This window comes from Coenobita brevimanus, unplaced genomic scaffold (genome assembly GCF_032717465.1).
Source record: "Coenobita brevimanus isolate Jiangsu-jjx unplaced genomic scaffold, ASM3271746v2 jjx.HiC_scaffold_2766, whole genome shotgun sequence".
In the NCBI taxonomy this organism is placed as follows: Eukaryota; Metazoa; Arthropoda; class Malacostraca; order Decapoda; family Coenobitidae; genus Coenobita; species Coenobita brevimanus.
In genome coordinates, this window is record NW_027643726.1 from 87,501 (window position 1) to 110,000 (window position 22,500).

The window sequence follows — 22,500 nt, forward strand, 5'->3', positions numbered from 1 at the left end:
CTTGTGCAAAATAAGAGAGGACAGAGGAAGAGAAAATTAGAACCATACAATGATACAGTACAGAAGGATGAACTAAGAAAAAAAGAAGAAGGATATGGGGTAACATTGAAGTTAATTACTATACAGGGGTTAAGTAGACATAAGGTAGTAGAGGTACAGCAACTCATATCAGAGAGTCAAGATATTGTATGCCTGACAGAAACACAGCAAAAATATAATAAAATTGACCTAGATAATAACATAATGAAGCATGAAAGCATGAGAGAAATAAAGGACAAAAAAGGAGGAGGTATAATGGTGCTGTATAAACAAAACAGTAACATTACTCTAAGAAAAGACACTCTGAAAAATAAGGATGTACTTGTACTAAAAGGAAAAATATTAGATCTAAGCATAAGAATAATTATAGTATACTTTTCTGTAATTAGGACAGAAGAAGACAGAACTAGAAATTTCTCAATGAAACAAGAGATTGAGAAAAGTATGAATGAGGCAGAGGATGGGGCTGTAATAGTCATGGCAGACTTCAATGGGCATACAGGTATGTTAGGTCACCAGCAGCTTGACATGAATGGAAAAATAATCCTGGACGGGATAAATGAATATAAATTAATCTTGCTTAACGGTGACAATAACTGTTCAGGTATTTACAGGTGGGCTAGAAATAATCAGTGTAGTGTAATTGATTACATACTTGTCAATGGGAAAATGTACAACTACTTCCAGACCATGAATATAGACGAGAAACAAGACACTATAGATATCACTGACCATAATCTGATATGTGCAAGGTTTATAATAAAAAGAGAAAGGCAAAACTTCAACAAACAAGGAAAGTGGGAAACAGTGGAGTATTATAGGACAGATGAGATATCACTACAACAGTATGCAAATAGAGTGGAAGAAAAACTGAATGAAGTCAGAGTTACCAATATAACACAGATGAATACATTAATAGAAGAAGCTGCCAGCGAAACACTAAAAACAAGATATAGAAGAAAAGTAATTGAAAGGGAAAATAAAATAAGGGAGCCTGTTTGGATGAACAATGAAATAAGAAAGGAAATAAAAGAGAGGAAAAGATTGAATAGGCAAAAAAGAAACATACAAAATCAGGATGAAAGAGACAGAATATATGAGCTCTATAGGGAACAAAAACAGAAGGTGCAAATCCTCATTAGAAAGGAGATGTTTAAACATGAACAAAAGCTCACAAAAGAAATAAAAGAAAGCAATGAAAAGGGTAAAAAATTGTGGGAGGCTGTTAATAAACTAAGAGGTATAGACAAAAAATTAGACAAGTTAGCAATATACAGCAAAGAAGGTAACAAACTAAATGATATACAGGCTAGTGAGGAAATAATAAAATTTTGGGACAAAATCTATAAAAAGCATGAAATAAATGAAGCATGGAATAGTGACACAAGGCAAGAATACATTAACAAGCTGGACTTGGAAAGTAATCTGAATGTAATGAATATAGATATACCAATAGGACACAATATAGAGAGAACATATGAATTCCCTCCTAGTATAAGAGAACATATGGACATGTGCTGCAAAGTACAAAGCAAAATAAAACCCATGGAATATCCAAATATTACGCAAGACCAAGTAAAACATTGCATACAAAAGCTAAAAAACAGAAAAGCCCCAGGACCAGATCAAAAGAAGCCTGAACTCTACAAAGTCCTGATAAAAAGTGAGCAGTGTATAGAAAGCCTTACAAACTGCTTTCAGCACATTATAGATGATGGGACAGAAGTTAAGGAATGGGTATGGTCAAATACAAAAATGATAGAGAACACAACTAAACCTCTCGTGTGGCCAGTCAGCAGTCGCTCTCGTGTGGCCAGTCAGTCAGTCGCTCTCGTGTGGCCAGTCAGCTCAGACGTGCCTGAGACCTGTGGTAATGTTGTGCTAGTGTGCTTTAGTGATCTGTGATAGTGGTTGTGTTAGTGTGTTGTAGTGATCAGCGATAGTGCTGTGCTAGTGATCCGTGAGAGTGTGTGTTGTGGTGACCCGTAGTGACCCGTGATTGTGTGTGCTACCTTGTGTGAACTAGTGCGTAATGGCTTCCTCGGCAGAGAGCTGTGTCCCCACTGCAGGTACTGAAAAGGACTACCTTGAATTAAAGGAGGAACTTCTCGAACTGAAGCGGGAGGTACAAATTCTCAGGCAGGAGAAGGCACAGATGAGGGAATTGTTGGAGGAGATGTTGGAGGAGAAAGAGAAAAAGGCTGAAGGTTGGACACTTGTTAACAAGGGTGCAACGAAGTTCACCCTTAAAAAGCAAACGGAAATTAAGACAACTAATACATTCGACGCACTACGGGACGAATGTGAAGGGAAGGCAGAGAGGGAAGTAGAGGAGAAGGACGGTGAGAGAACTTCCAGTACAGGTAAGTATAAACAGAACAAGAAAGGTAAGAAAAATGTTGTTGTTGTTGGAGACTCCCAGGTGAGATATCTGAACAGGGCCATGTATACTCCACTCGCTAAACATGTGTGTCTTCCAGGGGCCAGGGTGGCTAATGTGGTAGAAAAAATTTCAAATATCGTAAAGGAAAGTGGTGACAAACCCACTGTGTGCCTCAGTGTAGGAGGCAATGATATTAGTAGCCGTAAGAGTGAGGTACTGTGGAAAAGGTACAAGTTGATGTTAGAAAAGGTTAGGGAGAGGGGAGGAACCCCTGTAGTGCTTGGTGTTTTACCAAGGTGGCGGGTTGGAAGGGAATGGTTGAGCAGGGCAATAGGGTTTAATTGCCGCCTTGAAAGGTATTGCAAAGATAATGCAATACCTTTCATAGACAGCTGGGACCGGTTTTATGGACGGAGTGCCTTGTATAGTTGGGATGGGACTCATCTTAGCAGGCAAGGAGTTACTGTTTTAGCTGGAATGATAGATAGGGAGTTGGAGGGATTTTTTCGAGATTGAGAAGTAGGTGTACAGGAAGATGCAGCAACTACACTCAGAAATCATTAGTACCATGTTTGGATAGATGCATCGATACTTGCAAAATTAAGAACAAAAGCTCAACCAATAGTGTAGATACATCCACTCAGGCACCTCAGATTGAGCAGGCGATGATAGATGATAGAACAAGCGATGATAGAAGGGCGATAAGCGATAGTACAAAAAATTGTTATATTAGTAAAGTAAAGAGTTTCCCAGTTAGTAATAAAGTAAATAACAGCAAATGCCAAGGTAGAGGCATAACTACTAGTAATAATCTGAAAGTGTACTACACAAACAGCCGGAGTTTACGTAATAAAATGGATGAACTGAGGGCTTTAATTTGTACAGAGAAAATAGACATTGCCGTTATTAGTGAAACTTGGATGAATACAGACACTCGAGAATTTTTAGCAGAATATCAGATAAAAGGCTATAATATTTTTGTGTCAAACCGTCAGGGAAGAAAGGGGGAGGGGTAGCTATTTATGTAAAGGATTCATTAATCTGTTATAATAAAGAAGACATTAAAGTAAATAGGGACACAGAAAGTGTCTGGGTTGAAATTAGTAACAATAGGGAGAAATTAGTCTTAGGAGCAATTTACAGATCTCCTAAATTAAGTAGAGCTGATAGTAAATACCTTTGGGAGGAAATGAGGAAAGCATCACAGTCCAGCTTAGTAATAATTGTAGGGGACCTTAATCTGCCAAGGATAGATTGGAGAATTCAGACAGGAGATGCAGAGTCAGAGGAATTTCTAGAGGTAGTACAGGATAATTTCCTTTATCAGTATATAAGGGAGCCCACCAGAGGTAATAATATACTAGATTTGGTTTTAGCTAATAAAGAAAATATCATTAGCGATATAGAGGTTGGTGGACGACTTGGTAATAGCGATCATGAAGAAATTAAGTTCAAATTTATTTGGGATGTTTGTTCCACTGAAAATACCTCCACCGTTCCTAATTTTCGTCTAGGAGATTTCGATGGCTTAAGAGCTTATTTTCGAACGGTATTCCACAGGGAGATTAGCTATTGGAGGGAATGCCAGGTCAGTGTGGAATCCCAGGTCATAGGTCAGGCGCAGGAAACACCTGGGGATAGGAATGTAGTCCAGGTGACGGAAATTAACTCAGCTACAGTACCAAGCAGACGTTCAACCAGTGAGAAGTATAACGAGTTAATAAATATAATACACGGAGGCCAAGATAGATATATTCCTTCAAAACCGTTTAGAACTAATAATTCGGAACCTAGATGGTTAAACAACAGATTAAAATCTCTCATAGGCCAAAGGAAAGGAATATATAGAAAAATAAAACGTGGAGAGGAACACTTACGTAACCGGTACACAATTTTAAATAGAGAAGTAAAGAGGGAGATAAGAAAAGCAAAGAGAAGTTATGAAATTAAGGTTGCCAGTGAATCAAAAGAAAACCCAAAGGGTTTTTATCAAATGTACCGAACGAAAAATAAAGACAGGATAGGACCACTCAGAACAGAATCAGGTGACATTACCAGTGAAGATAAAGAAATGTGCTCCATCCTAAATAATTATTTCATATCAGTATTCACCAAGGAAAATCTAAGCCTGGTCCCTCAAGCAGCAAATATTTACCATGAGAATACGGAAAATATTCTTAGTAAAATAACCATTAGTAAGGAGGACGTATTGAAAGAAATTAATAAGTTAAAACCTCAAAAATCGCCAGGTCCGGACGATATATATGCAAAAATTATAAAAGAAACCAAAGAAGAATTATGTCAGCCACTTTTAACGTTATTTAATGACTCTTTAAGTTCAGGAGAAGTTCCAGAGGCGTGGAAAACCGCAAACGTAGTGCCCATCTTTAAAAAGGGTGATAAATCAGCTGCGTCGAATTATCGTCCGATAAGTCTAACGTCAATAGTAGGAAAAATGTTAGAGTCAATTTTGGCAAATAAGATTAGAGAACACTTAGAAAGATTTAATCTTATAAACGAAAGTCAGCACGGATTCAGGCAAGGACGATCCTGCCTCACAAATTTGTTGTCATTCTACTCGGAGGTCTATGAGGCAGTAGATAGCGATAAAGCTTACGATGTTATTTATCTGGACTTTAGTAAAGCTTTTGATAGGGTCCCACACGAAAGGTTAGTTAGAAAGGTTCGAGCACACGGTATAGACGGCGATATCTTAAAATGGATAGAATCCTGGCTGAAAGGACGAAAGCAGAGAGTATTAATAAATGGAACTAAGTCGGACTGGGGATTAGTAACTAGCGGTGTACCACAGGGTTCAGTACTCGGTCCCTTATTATTTATCATATATATAAATGATCTAGACTTAGGAGTCAATAGCAGCATCAGCAAATTTGCCGACGATACAAAAATAGGGCGTATCATTAACTCGACTGACGATTGCCATAACTTACAGAAAGACCTCGATACATTGTCCAAATGGTCTAAAACTTGGCAAAATGGAATTTAACGTTGAAAAATGTAAAGTACTTAACGTAGGCAAGACCATTGGAGATACTAAATACAGCTTAGATAACAAAGAAATTAGCAAATCGGAATGCGAGAGAGATCTAGGAGTTATGATTAGTAACGACCTTAAACCTAGGCAACAGTGTATTAATGCGAGAAATAAAGCAAATAGGGTCCTAGGATTTATTTCGAGAAGCGTGAGCAATAGATCATCTAAAGTAATACTAAAACTTTATCTAGCATTAGTAAGGCCACATTTAGACTACGCAGTACAATTCTGGTGTCCTTACTATAGAATGGATATTAATTCGTTAGAAAATGTACAGAGAAGAATGACTAAAATGATACATGACGTCCGGAACCTGTCATATGAAGACAGACTGAAAAGACTAAGTCTGCATTCGCTAGAAGGGCGTAGAGTAAGGGGAGACTTAATTGAGGTGTTTAAGTGGATGAATGGTATAAATAAGGGAGATATTAGCAAGGTACTTAAAGTGAGCATACAGGATAGAACTAGAAATAATGGTTTCAAACTAGAAAAATTCCGTTTCAGTAAGGAAATCGGTAGAAATTGGTTTGGTAATAGAGTAGTAGACGAATGGAATAAGCTACCTAGTAAAGTAGTTGCTGCCTCTTCCATTGAGAGTTTCAAGCATAGGCTAGATAAGCATATGACAAATAAGGGGTGGATATAGAATAAAGAAAACCTTATAACCAATACTAATCAAAAAATTTTTCCTTTTCAGGTTACACTATGATAGTCTCTATTCTCCTTTCACACTTTCCTGTAAAATGTCCACGCCAGTTTTTCTATACGGCGTGGTGTTCTTTCTGACTTTTTCCTGCCGGCTTCGGCTGGAGGGTTTGGAGGGCGGGGGAGAGCCTTCTTCTTTGCTGTCCTTATCTCATTCTAGTAGTTCAGTTACTCTTCTAGGAGCTGCCTAGCATGGGCCAACCGGCCTACTGCAGTTATCCTCTCTTCTTATGTTCTTATGTTCTTACATCAGACCAGCTCAGACCAATAGCGTTGACCAATATTTCGTACAAAATATGTATGTCACTGATAGGAAACTTTGTGAATAGCCATATCACCATAAATAACGAGGCTAAAGAAACACAAGCAGGCTTCACAAAGGGAGCTAAAATAGAAGACAACTTATTAACCTTACAATACTGCATAGAGGATAGCTACCAGAAGAGAAAACCTCTTATAATAATATCCATTGATTACTCAAAGGCATTTGACTCAATTAAAAGAGAGAAAATAGTACAGGCACTAATGCGATACAAGGTACACCCAAAGATAATAGATACCATTGTTAACATATATAAAGAAGACAAAACAAAAATAAAAGTAGGTGATTCTGAAATAGAAATGGACATAACTAGCGGGATTAGACAAGGCTGCACAGGTTCAACAATATTATTCAAATTAATAACCAACCTGATAATAGACAAATTGGAAGGACAAAATATTGGATTTATCAATGAGAAACTGAAAATAGGAGTACTATTCTTTGCTGATGATGGACTGCTAATGGCACACTCGATAGAAGATGCAAAAGACAGCCTAAAAACAGTAATAGAATATAGTCAAGAATGTGGTCTAAACATAAATAGAACCAAAAGTAATATCATCATCCATAATATGAAAAACCAGCCAGATGAAATAGAAGGGATAAAAGTAACTGATAATATAAAGTACCTTGGATTACAGATAGATAACAAAAGAAACTACTTCAAAACACAGAAGGAAATGATGGCACAGAAAGCTCAAAAGATGGCAAATATTACATACTCGGTAATAGCAAGGAGTTGTAATAAAGTCATGATAGGTCAAACCTACTGGAAAAATGTAGCCGTACCTACAATACTTCATGGGTCAAATATCATAAATTACACGGAAGCAGAAATTGAAAAGCTACAAAGGATAGAGAATGGAGTATACAGACAAATATTAGAAGCACCCAAGTATGCAGCAAAAGGCACACTAAGGGGAGAGATTGGAGCATCATTAGTTAAACGAAGAATAATCACAGGTAGATTAGAGTACACCAGGGGTATTCTTCAGGGCAAAAATGAACTACTAAAAACTATACTAGAAATGATGAATATACAGAATATGAGCTGGATGAAGGAAACCAATAAGTAAGGAATTAATAGGAATAGCTGACAGAGAATTAATGATTATGACAAAAAGCAGACTAAAGGAGAAAACAATGAATTGGGACACACAGAAATGGAAGGAGGAAGTATCTAGGAAAACAAGCCTGAAGATATATAAAGAATGGAAAGAGAATATCAGAGAAGAACAAGTATATGATAACAGACCAGCATCAACAATCTTCTATAGAGCAAGAACAAACTGCCTGCCATTATTCGATAGAAAGAGACATGAAAATGGAAATACGGAGTGCAGATTATGCAGTGCAGAAAAAGAAAATCTGGAACATTTTATGCTGGAGTGCACAGTGTACAATGAACAGAGATTGAATGCTGTGGAGTTACAAAAACCCTACATTGAAAATAAAGAAGAAATAATTGGAAATATTTTATTTAGTGACATAAAGATTGAACAGAAAAAAAGTATCCTATATAACCTCTGGGAAATAAGAAAAAAGAAATTAATGGAGCAAAACACAACGTAGTGAATGATTGAAAAGGAATAGAGTTCAGGAGGTGCCGCTGAAAAGGCATTACCTCCGACAATCATCTGATCTGATCTGACGTCAGGCGCGTCCCCAGCCCGTCTCTTCTGGCCTCTCGTCCCCAGCCACTCTGTTTGTCTGTCTGTCTCTCTGTCTCTGTCTGTCTCCGTGTCTGTCTGTCTCTGTCTCTGTCTCTGTCTGCCTGTCTGTCTCTCAGTTTGTCTCTCTCTCTCCCTGTCTCTATGTCTGTCTGCCCCTCTCTCTCTCTCTCTCTCTCTCTCTCTCTCTCTCTCTCTCTCTCTCTCTCTCTCTCGCTTTGTCTGTCTGTCTCTATCTCTGTCTTTCTGTCTCTCTCTCTGTCTTTCCCTCAGTCTCTGTCTCTCTGTCTCTGCCTGTCTGTCTCTCTCTCTCGGTCTGTCTGTCTGTCTGCCTCTCTCTCTCTCTCTCTCTCTCTCTCTCTCTCTCTCTCTCTCCCACGTGTCTTCACTGGCTGAGCTTCTCTAGGGACAAGATAGGTAGGAAGGGAGGGTAGACTAGGGTAGGGTAAGGCAGGGCAGGGCAGGGCAGGGCAGGGTAGGGTAGGGTATAGCAGGGCAGGGCAGGGTAGGGCAGGGTAGGGTAGGGTAGGGTAGGGTAGGGTAGGGTAGGGTAGGGTAGGGTAGGGTAGGGTAGGGTAGGGTAGGGTAGGGCAGGGTAGGGTAGGGCAGGGTAGGGTAGGACAGAGCAGGGCAGGGCAGGGCAGGGTAGGGTAGGGTAGGGTAGGGTAGGATAGGGTAGGGCAGGGTAGGGTAGGGTAGGGTAGGGTAGGGTAGGGTAGGGTAGGGCAGGGTAGGGTAGGACAGAGCAGGGCAGGGCAGGGTAGGGTAGGGTAGGGTAGGGTAGGGTAGGGTAGGGTAGGGAAGGGTAGGGTAGGGCAGGGTAGGGTAGGGTACGGTAGGATAGAGTAAGGTAGGGCAGTCCAGGGTAGGATAGGGTAGGGTAGGACAGAGCAGGGCAGGGCAGGGCAGGGTAGGGTAGGATAGGGTAGGGTAGGACAGAGCAGGGCAGGGCAGGGTAGGGCAGGGTAGGGTAGGGTAGGGTAGGGTAGGGTAGGGTAAGGTGGAGTAGGGTAGGGTACGGTAGGATAGAGTAAGGTAGGGCAGTCCAGGGTAGGATAGGGTAGGGTAGGACAGAGCAGGGCAGGGCAGGGCAGGGTAGGGTAGGGTAGGGCAGGGTAGGGTAGGGTAGGGTAGGGTAGGGCAGGGTAGGGTAGGGTAGGGTAGGGCAGGGCAGGGTAGGGTAGGATAGGGTAGGGTAGGACAGAGCAGGGCAGGGCAGGGCAGGGCAGGGTAGGGTAGGGTAGGGTAGGGTAGGGTAGGGTAGGGCAGGGCAGGGTAGGGTAGCGTAGGGCAGGGCAGGGCAGGGTAGGGTAGGGTAGGGTAGGGCAGGGTAGGGTAGGGTAGGGTAGGGTAGGGCAGGGTAGGGTAGGGTAGGGTAGCAGAATGACAGAAAGACAATACTACAGCTCTACACCGTTTCCATGGCACTTCTTTGTGATTAGCGCCATATTCTAGTTTTAATCTCCTTTTCACTGGCGACTTATCCTGCATCTTTTACTTTTATTTTTGAGAGAGAGAGAGAGAGACAGAGACAGAGACAGACAGACAGACAGACAGACAAAGAGAGAGAATCATGAGAATGGTGTGTGTTGAATCAGCTGAGTTGAGATATTAGTGGGTTTTACCTACCCCCCCCTCTCTCTCTCTCTCTCTCTCTCTCTCTCTCTCTCTGACCTAATACCTCAATGTTGCCCCTTTTTACACACACACACACACACACACACACACACACACACACACACACACACACACACACACACACACACAAAGGTTTAACCTGACCCACATTATCGTTCTTTTGCAGCTGATTTCACGTAGTTCAGTGGCAGAAAGAACAATGCTATGGCTGTACAACCTTTCCACAGCACTGCTTCGTGATCAGCATCATATTTCACGTAGTTCAGTGGCAGAAAGAACAATGCTATGGCTGTACAACCTTTCCACAGCACTGCTTCGTGATCAGCATCATATTTCACGTAGTTCAGTGGCAGAAAGAACAATGCTATGGCTCTACAACCTTTCCACAGCACTGCTTCGTGATCAGCATCATATTCTAGTGTTCATCTACTGCTACAACTCAGCAATCAGGATGGAAAGAGGGGAGTTTTGGGCCAAGTTTAGAGTAAAAAGAGTATAGTGGAGAATACTCATACTCTTACCTTGGTTAGAGTGAGGCGTTTATGTGTTACCATGGCAACCTCTCCACACTTCACCACACCACTGCAGTTACACACACACTCTCCCTTCCCCACCAACAAGCCCAGTCTTAGAATACTTGAGTGTGTGTGTGTGTGTGTGTGTGTGTGTGTGTGTGTGTGTGTGTGTGTGTGTGTGTGTGTGTGTGTGTGTGTGTGTGTGTGGGAGGTTGATGTATTGTGTGTGGGATTGGGTGACGAGTGTATGGTTTGATGTGGATCCAGTGTGTGTGTGTGTGTGTGTGTGTGTGTGTGTGTGTGTGTGTGTGTGTGTGTGTGTGTGGATGTATTGTGTGTGGGATTGGGTGACGAGTGTATGGTTTGATGTGGATCCAGTGTGTGTGTGTGTGTGTGTGTGTGTGTGTGTGTGTGTGTGTGTGTGTGTGTGTGTGTGTGTGTGTTTCTGCCTGTCTGTTAGTTCACTACTCGTCAAAGGACTTTGGCTGTACATGAGAAGACATGCTTTTAAAGTTTGGGCACAAATGTAATGTGCTATGATGTCAACTACACTAATAATAATGCCACGCTTCGTCTAACCTTTCTGTCTCCTTGCCTTGTGTCTGTCTGTCTTCTGCCTGTCTGTCTCTCTGTCTTCCTGTCCCACTATTGCAAACCACAAACTTCTCAACTCTCCACAGCGTCCTAGATTATCATTGTATCACGCAGTATATTATTTTTTCATCTTAAAGTGACCCAAATTTTCGTCCTTTTGCAGCTTACTTCACATGGGTCATTGGCAGAAACGGACAACGCTACGGCTCCCTTTCCATACCACTTTTTTGTGACTTACATTATCTAGTATTAATCTATTGCTACAACTCAGCATTCAGGTTGGAGGGATGGAAAATTTAGGTCAAGTTAGAGTAAAACGAGTACAGAATTAGTAAAGCCAAACAGCATACCTTTGGAGGGTGCAGCGGGGACAAGGCAAGATCGCAGTAAGGAGGACAATGGAGGGAAATCCAGCAAAATCTAACCACCAGATTATGAAGTGACGCCAACAACACTCGTGCCTCACAATCGGTTCAGACGCCCGTCCACTTTATCAATAAACACCTGTGATTTTAGAGTATGGTGACAGAAGATTAAATAATTGTGTAGACGTAATTTACTGATGCACTCTCTCTGTGGAGTCTTTTTTTTTTTTTTTTTTTTTTTTTAAGGCTTATTGGCCATCACCCACCACGAAGGGTATTAGGCCAAACAAGACAAAGTTACAAATAAACAGTTAAATTAAGTCACTAGGTAAGAGAAGACACTAAGGCACAAAGAGGAATGATCAAGGGAGGACAGGCACTGGGTGGATGTTACGAAAGCTCACACTGAAAACAGATGAAGAGCTACACTCCACTAGAGGTGGAGTCCAAGTCAGAATTTGAATGATATTGTAGATGCTGGAGGATGCTGCCAAGGATCTTCACCTCCTTGATATCCGTAACAGCTTGAAGGGAGCCCTGGCGCAGCTCGTTGAAGGAGAGCATGACCTGCCGGAACTCCCCCTTGCTGTACTCCTTTGCACTGCCGATCTCTGGCGCAGCATCTTCATATGACTGCAAGTAGTGCATTAAGGAATCCAGCCCTGAGCTGTCGAGTGAGGCAAAGTCCGACCAGGTGAGGCGACGACCCAGAGGTGAAGGCTTCCGACTTGCAGAGGCCTGCCCCTCAGCTGGAGAAGACTCCACCTTGCCATGCTTCGCAGGAGAAACAGGGTCGGCAGGGTTGTCTGCCGCAGACGGCAAAGAAGGAGCCGCATCCCCAGTCTCCATGGGCACCTCGGGAGGTGGCGAAAGGGCAGACCGACGAGAGATGGAGTGGCCCGCCAGCCGGAGCCTCGTAGGTGGAGTGGAGGGCTGTAGCTGCAGCACCCTTGGGATCAGAGTGGTGGGGGTCGCAGGAGGCCCTGACCGATACTGATGTCTAGGACCTCGCTTCCCAGGCCTCCTCTGTACCACGGGTGAAGAGAAAGATTCGGGGATCAGTATGGCAGGGAGCCCATTAGCCTCGAAGATGGAGGGCAGGCGCTGGGCGAGAACTGCCATATCTCCCCCTGAGAAAGCCTTGGCCACCTCAATGCACATGGTGACAATGGTTGAGGCAGAAGAGGCAGGGAAGAAGGCAGGAGTAGCAGATGGAGACTGACACTAACGTCTGCGCCGACGATAGGGGAGGGCGTGGGGAGAGCCCCGCACCACCTGGCCTGCAGGGCCGGTTACTGAGGCAGCTGCAGGACCCTTGATACCCTGCTCCACCACGAGCTCCACCACCTCGCCAGCGGCAACTGAGTCCACAGGGTGGGCGGGGTTGGGGGCTACGATGGACGATCGGTGGATAAAAACGTCGCCCCCTGTGTCTCGACGAGTCAGGAAGCCGTACCCCTTCCTGACGTTGTACCACCGTACCTGTCCCACAACCCTACATTCCATGCCGTTGTTTGCTGCTGCCTCAATCTGCCTTGTATTCTCTTGGGTACGAGCCATGGTACAGGAGCTGCCTTGATACTGCTGCTCTAGGTGGTGAGTCCCGCACTTGGTTTCTCCATCCATTTTCTGGATCGAAATTCATTCATAACAGTTTGTTACATCTGTTTTACGCACCCCTTTTAGTCCTTTAGGAAGAAACGAAACCGTAGGTTAGTTCCAGTTAGTGGGTTTTTCCCACAAACAACACAGCGGTGTCCAGGGTTTAGAGCCATGTTTATTTGTACCGCCACGCCCCCTCACATCCCGCCTGTCAACGTATGTTAACAAACAGACGACACACCGGCGACCACAATGCCATCTGTTGACCAAGCCAGTTCGTTACATTGGTCTCGTGTTCGCCCGTAAGAGTCCGTGACTCGACTCTCACGATGGCCATTTTGTTTTTAACTCTTTCAACTGTGAATTTCTGGCTTCGAATCACGCACGCACACATGCACATACACACAAGAAGGCAGGCTGTGTGTACGCGACGTCACTGCCAAAATGCTGCAGGAAATATGCCATGATGTCACCACAGAGCCAGCTGTGCTGCCCCTAGACGGCGAGCACTTCACCCACAGAACAGCAAACACATCAAATGATGCCAGAGTGGATGTCAGTGCTGCAGGTTTGCGGACACGTGGGCAGAGGGCTTTCTTCAACATTAGGATAATTGATCCTATGGCAGCATGTCGTCGTGAACTGTGTCTCGAGGCTGCACACAAAAGCAATTAACAAGAAAAAAAAAAAACTATCAAGAAAGGATCTAACTTGTGCACCACGTTGGATTCACTGCCTTTGTGTTCACAACATCAGGTGAGACGGGTCCAGAGGCGAGCAGATTCTCTCGAGACTGGCAGAGATTCTTTCTAAGAAACGTCAACGTCAGAGTTCCGTTATGGCCTGGATGAGGTGTCAACTGTCCTACTCCCTTGTGAGGTGTGCACTGCTATGCCTCAGGGGCACAAGACCATCAGCCCTCAGGCCTGTCTCTCTGGCAGGTATGGATTACGAAGCTACTGTGACTGAGTCACATTGACCAGCAACTCCAATAGATTAAAGTTTTTGTTGACACTGTAATACTAAAAAATATAGTAGTAATAAAGTCTTTTGTGGTTGGTGGGGGCACTCCCCATCCACTCACTCGATGTAGTGCTGTTCTCGGATGCCTGCCCATTCCTCTCTTCCTTTGTTCTTTCTATCGTTCCTCATCTGTCATTTTTTCCTTCATTCATTCTTCTTCCTTCTGTCCACGGGTGACTATACATTGCGTAACAAGCCAGATGGTTTCCTGTACACCAGGAAACCATTTACTATGCTGGGTGGTAACCATACAACCAAATTATGGCGCCTGATGGTTTAGTGGGCAATTAAGGCGCTCCAATAGGATTGATCCTGTGCAGGTTTATATCCAAGGGATGGTTAGGGTGTACTGATCACGTAATGCCACTCAGGGATGAGTGAGGCTGGTCATTCTCATCATAAATGTGAGGACTAATTTGCCTAGCCCCGGGCTCCTATGCTCCTCATGGGGCAACACAGGATTAGATGATGAATGAATGAATGAATGATGATAAAGTGTTGGCATATGGTTGGTAAGGACAGTGGCTGGTGTGTTTGAGGCCAACAGATTGTATTATGGTTAGTGATAACCTTCACATTACAACTCCAATGGTGAACTGTATTATGAGGCTGGCTGCTGAGCTGCACGGTATAATTCCCAAATGGATGCAGCTGATTTGCTGGTTGTATTATTTCTAAAAGTGGTAGTTGTAGTAGTAACAGTGGTAGATTTTTTTTTTTTAATCAGAAGATGCACTCAGCAGGTTGGTGATGTTTGGCTGAATGCAACACATCCAAAGAACATCATTGTATTTCAAATAATTACCAGTAATTCTCAGAAATACCATGTTATTTGGACATGTTGCATTCAGTCATCACCAACCTATCAAGTGCATCTTTGCCTCGATTTAAAAAAAAAAAAAAAAAAAAAAAAACAGTATAGTAGTTGTAGTAGTAGTTGTAGTTGTAGTTGTAGTTGTAGTAGCAGCAGTTGTAGTAGCAGTAGCAACAGCATCATCAGTAGTAGTAGTAGCAGTCCATCATCACCATCATCATCATCACCATCATCATCATCACCATCACATCACAATCATCATCTTCATCATCATCATCATCATCATCATCACCATCATCATCATCATCATCATCATCACCATCATCATCATCGTCATCATCATCATCATCGTCATCATCACCATCACCATCACCATCATCGTCATCACCATCATCATCATCATCACCATCATCATCATCATCATCAACATCATCACCATCATCATCATCATCACCATCATCATCATCATCATCATCATCATCATCATCACCATCATCATCATCATCATCATCATCATCATCATCATCGTCACCATCATCATCATCATCATCATCATCATCATCATCATCATCACCATCATCATCATCATCATCATCATCATCATCACCATCATCATCATCATCATCATCATCATCATCACCATCATCATCATCATCATCATCACCATCATCATCATCATCATCATCGTCACCATCATCATCATCATCATCACCATCATCATCATCATCATCATCATCATCATCATCATCATCATCATCATCATCATCATCATCACCATCATCATCATCATCATCATCATCATCATCGTCACCATCATCATCATCATCATCACCATCATCATCATCATCATCATCATCATCATCATCATCATCATCATCATCATCATCATCATCGTCACCATCATCATCATCATCATCATCATCATCATCATCACCATCATCATCATCATCATCATCATCATCATCACCATCATCATCATCATCATCACCATCATCATCATCATCATCATCATCATCATCGTCACCATCATCATCATCATCATCACCATCATCATCATCATCATCATCATCATCATCATCATCATCATCATCATCATCATCATCATCATCACCATCATCACCATCATCATCATCATCATCATCGTCACCATCATCATCATCATCATCATCATCATCACCATCATCATCATCATCATCATCATCATCATCATCATCATCATCATCATCGTCACCATCATCATCTTTTCTTCCTCTTCCTTCTCTTCTTCCCTGTCTTCTTCTTCTGCCTCTTTTTCTCTTCTTCCTCCTCCTCTTCTCCGTCTTCTTGCTCTTCTCATTCCTCCTCTTCTCCGCTCATTCCTCCACTTCTCCGTCTTCTTGCTCTTCTCATTCCTCCTCTTCTCCGTCTTCTTGCTCTTCTCATTCCTCCTCTTCTCCGTCTTCTTGCTCTTCTCATTCCTCCTCTTCTCCGTCTTCTTGCTCTTCTCATTCCTCCTCTTCTCCGTCTTCTTGCTCTTCTCATTCCTCATCTTCTTCGTCTTCTTGCTCTTCTCATTCCTCCTCTTCTCCGTCTTCTTGCTCTTCTCATTCCTCCTCTTCTCCGTCTTCTTGCTCTTCTCATTCCTCCTCTTCTCCGTCTTCTTGCTCTTCTCATTCCTCATCTTCTTCGTATTCTTCTTCTCTTTCTTCCTCTTGAATGCTAAGTTGTAAGAAGAAATTAACACCGAACGATGCTAGTCACGAAGAAGTGCTATGGAAAGGACAGAGAGGCTTAGTAGCGTATTGTCCTTTGCCTGTGAGCTACGTGCAATAAACTGCAAAAGGACGGAAATCTGAGCCAAGTTAAGGTGAAAGGCCTGTAGCACATCAACACTAACTGATGCTAGTCACGAAGAAGTGCAGTGAAAACTATGGAAGGCCTTAGTCTTGTCTTTTTGAGCCAAGTTAAGGTGAAAGAACTATTGCAAATCAACACTATATGATGCTAGTCACGAAGAAGTGCAGTGAACACTTTGGAAAATCTTTGTCCTCTCTCTCTCTCTCTCTCTCTCTCTCTCTCTCTCTCCTTATCATACCTGACCCCCTTAATTCTCTCTCTCTCTCTCTCTCCCCTTATCATACCTGACCCCTTTAATTCTCTCTCTCTCTCTCCCCCCTTATCATACCTGACCCCCTTAATTCTCTCTCTCTCTCTCTCTCTCTCTCTCTCTCTCTCTCTCTCTCTCTCTCTCCCCTTATCATACCTGACCCCCTTAATTCTCTCTCTCTCTCTCTCTCTCTCTCTCTCCCCTTATCATACCTGACCCCCTTAATTCTCTCTCTCTCTCTCTCTCTCTCTCTCCCCTTATCATACCTGACCCCCTTAATTCTCTCTCTCTCTCTCTCTCTCTCTCTCTCTCTCTCTCTCTCCCCTTATCATACCTGACCCCCTTAATTCTCTCTCTCTCTCTCTCTCTCTCTCTCCCCCCTTATCATACCTGACCCCCTTAATTCTCTCTCTCTCTCTCTCCCTCCCCTTATCATACCTGACCCCCTTTATTCTCTCTCTCTCTCTCTCTCTCCCCTTATCATACCTGACCCCCTTAATTCTCTCTCTCTCTCTCTCTCTCTCTCCCCTTATCATACCTGACCCCCTTAATTCTCTCTCTCTCTCTCTCTCTCTCTCTCTCTCTCTCTCTCTCTCTCTCCCCTTGTCATACCTGACCCCCTTAATTCTCTCTCTCTCTCTCTCTCTCTCTCTCTCTCTCTCCCCTTGTCATACCTGACCCCCTTAATTCTCTCTCTCTCTCTCTCTCTCTCTCTCTCTCCCCTTGTCATACCTGACCCCCTTAATTCTCTCTCTCTCTCTCTCTCTCTCTCTCTCTCTCTCTCTCTCTCTCTCTCAGCGTTGCGGGGCTTCACCACGGTGTTGCCATACGCAGGGCTGCAAATATCCCCACATATTTTCAAACCTTATTCCATCTATCCCTTCCCCAAACTCCTCAACTCACCAATAGACACTCACGATAGATCCAAATAGATAAATAGACACCAGCGGGTAGATACAAAAGGTGATAAAGAATGAGAAAAGGACAATAGTAAAGAGGCAGTAGGCGGAGCAATATGGCTGCCGGGGCTGTGTTTACACTGGCTCAGCCAATCAGCGTCCGCCTCCCTCTGCCCTTAGCACCAGCCGCCCTCTGATTGGCTGGCAGCTGTGAGGCCAGGCAGGAGGCAGGGAGGCATGAGGGAGGGAGGGGAGTACAATAATAATAATAATAATAATAATAATAATAATAATAATAATAATGTTTATTTCCACAAACAGTGGTCATTCATATAACAATATGAGTTATATACACAATAATAGTACAAAGTGTACACGTGAAGATTATACACTGTAGATCAAAGCTGGGAATAGCGCCGCTACTATTTTAATAGCGATGGTGGTAACGCCATTACTTTTTTTAGCCAGTAGCGGAACTGAGAGCGCCGCTACTTTTTGGCTGTACTCACGCGTTACCGCGCTGCTCGCTACTCACGCGACGAATACAGGTCCGGAGTCGTGAGTACATACAGATATGCCGACGGTTTGGATGTATTTATTAATGACGAAAAATAATACTTTCGTCAATTCTGTCATTTAAGATGTCAGCTAGATGTAGGCAATGCTAACACACACACACACACACACACACACACACAAGCCTCTATCACCGTCACAAACTCCTGCTCTCTCTCCCTCACTCTCTCTTTCAGACTAATTCTTACTCACTACGTTATTATTTCGTAACACTATGTTACTTTCAGTTTAAAGTAATGATAAAAAAAAAACATTGCTATTGTATAAATAGCCTTTAAAAGAAAGGCCCACTTCATTTTTACTTTCGTTTTCGTATATATCTTAAATAAGTATCATTGAAAATATAATAAATCTATATAATATGTATCAATGGTAGGCCACATTTTTTTGCCTGTTACTTACGTATGTTACTTTCAGTAGGTATACTAGGTAACAGTGTAAAAGAACATTTGTTACATTATACAGTAAATAGCTTTTTCCTGTACCTTCGGCTCTAAGTTTCATTAAAGTGACACCGACATGTATATGATGTTTTATTTTCACTATAAGTATATACTGACATTACTGGTACACAACATAACCACTCAGACTGACTAATATTATCAAAACAGTATATAGTGTATTGCTATATCACAGATTTTTGTTAACTATTCCTTCGTGTACCTTTTTCTTATCCAAAGTAGCGGGAGCGGCAGCGCCGTTACATTTCGTATCAAGTAGCGAAACCAGTAACGCCACTACTTTTTCGGCAAGTAACGGGAATGGGAGCACCGCTACTTTTCATTAGAAGCGTTCCCAGCACTGCTGTAGATACGTTAGGGAGTATAATACAAAAGTGTATACAGTACCTGTAATTGTACTGTACAATTCTCAATTTATCAAATGTCATTACATTTGAAGTTTTAAAGAGTTATGTTTGTGAATTATGATATCCCATTTTTGCCTCATATTTTACTAGTTTATTATTGTATAGCGTTATACAGTAAGATTATTGAAGGGTGTTTAGTAAGTGACTGTTAGGTCTATTTTTGAAAATGTTTAAACTGTGTAATTCCTTAACATTTTCTGGCAGGTGGTTGCATATCTTTGGCCGTGTTACTGCTAAGGATCTTGCACCTGAGTCGGTATTAACCTTGGCAACGAACAGATTATTTTTGTGTCTAGTAATACTTTGTGTCATGTTGTGTACCGATGGAAAAGACAGGAGACAGTCAGGGTAGAGATTGGCTGGATATTGGAAGACTGTGACAGCGATGGAAAAGACAGGAGACAGTCAGGGTAGAGATTGGCTGGATATTGGAAGACTGTGACAGCGATGGAAAAGACAGGAGACAGTCAGGGTAGAGATTAGCTGGATATTGAAGACTGTGACAGCTGTGTCCAAGTTTATATTGCTTGGTGTGTTTAGCCATTACAGTTGTGTTAACATTGCAGTGACATGGTACAGTACAGTACATGGTATAGTACAGTACATGGTACAGTACAGCACATGGTACAGTACAGTACATGGTACAGTACAGCACATGGTACAGTACAGTACATGGTACAGTACAGTACATGGTACAGTACAGTACATGGTACAGTACAGTTCATGGTCAGACTTCCTGGCTTTTCCATCGACAACTTCAGCAGTAAAATTGTGTAGTTTGTGTACACGTGAAAGTTGAGATGTACTGCAGTGCCACATATTACACTGCCGTAGTTTAGGATACTTAGGGCCAGTGCCTGCAGTGCCACATACTTAGGGCCAGTGCCTGCAGTGCCACATACTTAGGGCCAGTGCCTGCACTATGATGTGTCGAGTGTCTTTGTCAAAGCCATCTTTTATCCTGTTAATATATATTAATATGACCAGTACTTTTTTGTTAAGTTCATTTACACGTTCATCAAAGATCATGCAGCAATCCATATATATACCTAAGTTTTGTACATCAGTGCTGGGTTGAACTGCTGTGTCTCCAAATCCAACAGTAGTGTTAGGTAGTGAGATCATTGGCCTGCATCTAAAAAGATACATTGTGTGTTACTGGTATTTAGAAGAAGACCGTCTTTAAGAAAATATTCCCTGGCCATATTCAGTGTTTGCTCTGCTTTGTGCAATATATCCTGGAGAGAAGCTAGTTTGCCACTGTGAAGAAACTGAGTGTCATCAGCATATTGCACTAACACACAGTCGTTAAGATTTGTTGACAGATCGTTCACATATATATTGAATAGTATAGGGCCAAGAACTGAGCCTTGATGTACACCATAAGTGACATTTGATTTGGAGGATTTGGTGTTTTGGATGTGAACAGACTGTGTTCTGTTAAGGAAGCTGTCAAACCAGAAGTTATTAACATTGTCTTTATTGAGTTTATTGGGAAGAATGGGATGGCTGACACTATTGATTGCTTTGGATAGATCACAGAGAGTTAAAAGTGATATGTTTATTATCCATATTATGGTGGATATTATCTGTGATAACTGTCAGTGTTGTAATTGATGCATGTTATGGTGGATATTATCAGTGACAACTGTCAGTGCTGTATTTGTGGACAGCTTAGCACGGAAGCCATGTTGGGTTTGTGAGAGAAGTTTGTTTGACTCGAGAACTGTTATTAGTTGAGTTGAGACGATTTTTTCAATAATATTACAAAAAAACAGGTAGCAGTGAAATAGGTGGGTAATTGCTCACGACCTGAGTGTCCCCATTTTTATATAAAGGCGTGACTGTACCATTTTTTTTTTTTTTTTTTTTACGTGTGCGACTCAGGGCAAAGGCTTCAGGGCCTATTTCTCGGGGGCAGTGACCTATCCCGAGGCCCAGTAGTCCTCCTACACCTCCACATGTCACCACTTCGGCGCTAACACCCACCATCCATATTGAATACATGCTAGGGCTGTCTCATACAGGACTGGTGTACTGGTATTAGCGGGGGTATTTTTACGACACGTCGGCGGGTCATCTGGTAGATCAGGAAAGTCTGCTTTTAGGAAATTCAAATCCTTAAATTGTTCCCTGCCCCAGCCGAGATTCGATCCTGGGTCCATTAGGACTGCAGGCCGCCTCTCTACCGATTCAGCCACCGCCTCCCGACAAGCATTAGGGAATACACCCGTAACAACTGAAGAATCTATTGCCTGGGTTAAATAAAATGCGAGTATGAAGAGGGAATCCTTAGTAAAACGAAGTGAAATATTGTTTGAGCCATAAGATGTAGTATTTTGTAAATGTTTAATTGTTAATATTACAGTGTTAACACCAACAGTGTCTGGTGGGCATTGTGTCATGCTGAGTGTGCCATTACCAATGACAAGTCTTTCAGATGCAAGATTTATGGTGGTACTGGTTGGCAAGGACACCTGGGTATATTTTCAAAAGTTCTTTTACCTTCGTTTGCGAAAAAATAAATTCTTCAGCGTTACTTTGTGGATCATCAAAGGAGCTGTTGTTGTAGTTGTTATTGTTGTGTATTATGTCTTGGAGTATTGTCCATGTTGCACAAGTATTACCTCTTGAGTTTGAGTCCTTTGTGATAATATTGGTTAATAGATTGATTAATAAGTGATTTGGCTCTTTTCTTTAAATCCTTGTAACTTTCCTGTAATGACATGTTGAACCTGTTTAGTGTTAATTGACTGCGTGTGTGATGCCGTGTTTGTGTTATTTACCGAATGTCATGAGTAATGCAAGGGGCAGGACATGTCATGGGTAATGCAAGGGGCAGGACATGTCATGGGTAATACAAGGGGCAGGACATGTCATGGGTAATGCAAGGGGCAGGACATGTCATGAGTAATGCAATGGGCAGGACATGTCATGGGTAATGCAAGGGGCAGGACATGTCATGGGTAATGCAAGGGGCAGGACATGTCATGGGTAATGCAAGGGGCAGGAGATGTCATGGGTAATGCAAGGGGCAGGACATGTCATGGGTAATGCAAGGGGCAGGACATGTCATGGGTAATGCAAGGGGCAGGACATGTCATGGGTAATGCAAGGGGCAGGACATGTCTTGGGTAATGCAAGGGGCAGGACATGTCATGGGTAATGCAAGGGGCAGGACATGTCATGGGTAATGCAAGGGGCAGGACATGTCATGGGTAATGCAAGGGGCAGCAGGACGTGGTATTTCTCTAGTAACAAGCGGGGCACATTTGTACAAACTTGTGGTGTACACTGAGGGTAACACATCAACCTGTTCATGTACATTGTCAGTGGCCAGAATAGT

At 42.6% G+C, this 22,500-nt stretch overlaps 1 pseudogene; it reads right to left on the bottom strand.

The window, feature by feature from the left end:
- Positions 1-12,510: 12,510 nt before the first annotated feature.
- On the bottom strand, positions 12,511-12,912 carry LOC145390045 (cold shock-like protein CspA pseudogene; annotated as a pseudogene).
- Positions 12,913-22,500: the final 9,588 nt, after the last annotated feature.